The sequence below is a fragment of the Anser anser genome (assembly GCF_964211835.1).
Source record: "Anser anser genome assembly, chromosome: 2".
NCBI classification, from domain to species: Eukaryota; Metazoa; Chordata; class Aves; order Anseriformes; family Anatidae; genus Anser; species Anser anser.
In genome coordinates this window covers 56343489-56345545 of record NC_139721.1, presented here as the reverse complement: position 1 = coordinate 56345545, position 2057 = coordinate 56343489, and positions in this window count along the sequence as shown.

Below are 2057 nucleotides of genomic sequence, written 5' to 3'. Positions count from 1 at the left end.
CTCTTAGGCTGTTGAGGTGAATGTTGCTGTAGGACTGGAACTAATAGATGCTTTTCCTCCTTTCTATTTTAGTGTTTTTTTCCTTACTATCCCTGCCCACGTTTTTCTGACGTTACGCTTTGCATAATGCTGCAGGGTCTGGGGCTAGGGGCTGGGACTTTGTGTGGCTCTTGGGCCTCATCTCTTCCTTGCATGGGGCAGGGGTTGCACAGGGCAGTTTCCTGGGATGGTCATATAGCCCTCAAACATGTTAAATTGGTGCGTGCCTCCCCCCACCCCCTGTCCTCTTGCACTTCCCTACGTCCAGCTGGCCTGTGACCACTCCGGTGCTTCCTCAATCCATCACTTTCAGTGCTATGTACAAAACGCTTCCTGTCTTAACTATGCACCATAGGCTGTCCTGTGTGACCATTCCTGCGGCCACAGGAACAGCTCATTCTGACCACTGTAAGTGCCTCAGCCAGGTAGTCGGGTCAGTCTGCAGCATGAACCACCCCGAGGAGTCCCTGGGACAGCCACATCCTCTACCCAGGATGTTGATTAGCAAAGCAGAGACTTGTGTCTATCGTTTGATTTACACAAAATGGGAGGGGAATTGTAGAGACTTCAAAAATCCCACCTGGATACCTTCTGTGACAATTAGTTAAATGCTTGGTTGTACCGATGGCCAGGAGTTTTGGTGGGTAACCTCTCAAGTCAGCCTGATGTGGAATCAATGCAGTGCCTCCTTAATGTAGAGGCCAGCTGAGGAGCTCACAAGGTGACCTGAACAAGGGAGCACCCAGCAGAGCTCCCCAGTGGAGCACCAAGAGCCCTTGGTGAGGTGACGAGCCCAGACAGAAGCCCAGGAGCACCTTACACTGCCTGCAGGACCACTTGGTCTGTGCCAGCAGGGGCTGCTCTCACCTGGCAGCTCAGCATCCTCAGGGGAAAGGGCTGGCCCTTTCCCTGTTCCTTATCCCACAGAAGAGGCAGAGTGTCCCTCCACCTTTGCAAAACCTTCAGAGGTGTGCTGAGACCAGGGTGAAGAGACTACCTCCACATAGGCAGCGGAGAAAGTGCTGTTTGGTGACTCGCCCATTTCTGTCTTCTCCCTGCTTTATACAATAGCACCACGCTGACTGTGCCGCTGATAAAGGTGGATGTGAAGGCATCGAGTGCTGCCAGAGCAGGAGCTGGATCTGAACTTGCAACCAAAGCAGCACCCAAGAAGGACCTGGATCCAAAGTTAAGGCCTGAGATGGGGCTGGAGCCAGCATTCCCAGGGTGGAACCAGAGCCAAAGCAGCGGCCCAGAATGTAGCCAGAGCAGAACTAGCAGCCCATGGTGGGACTGAAGACATGGCCTAAGCAAGGGATTGAGCCAAGTTCAAGCCAAAGTTGTGACCGGAGATGTTGCCAGAGCTGAAGTAGCAGCCTGAGCCAGAGCTAGAGGCAAATTCATGTCCTGAACACGCACCAGAGCAGAAGCAGGGGCCTGAGTAGGGACCAGAGGAGAAATCATAGCTCAAGATGGGGCCAGAGACAGAGTCACTGCCCAAGCTGAGAGAGCAGCTGAAGCCACAGCCCAGTACTGGGACAGAGCCAAAGTTACAACTGGAGATCATGCTGGAGACGAAGCCACAGACAGCTATGGGTCTGGAGCCAAAGCCATGACCTGCGATCAGGCCCAAGCCAAAGCCACAGACTAAGCAGGGGCTGGAGTCAAAGTAGCAACCCAGTATCAGGCCAGACCTGAGACAGAGGCCCAAGACGGGGATGGAGCTGAAATCACAGCCCATGATTAGGATGGGTATGACATTGCGGCCAGAGATGGGGCCAGAACTGAAGCCGTTGGCCAAAGTTTTGGCAAAAAAACAACCCAAATGAGATGGAGCCAAGTATGTGGGCCAAATGGGGCCAGCACTTATGTTGGAGTTCAAGATGGGGCCAGAGCTGAAAATCACAATGGATTTGGCTGAAGCCAACTCTCTGAAAATGGGGCCAGAGCCAAAGTTGCAGCTCAGGTGGGGCTGAACCAAAGTCATGGCCCAAACAGGGGGCAGGAGCCACAGTAGC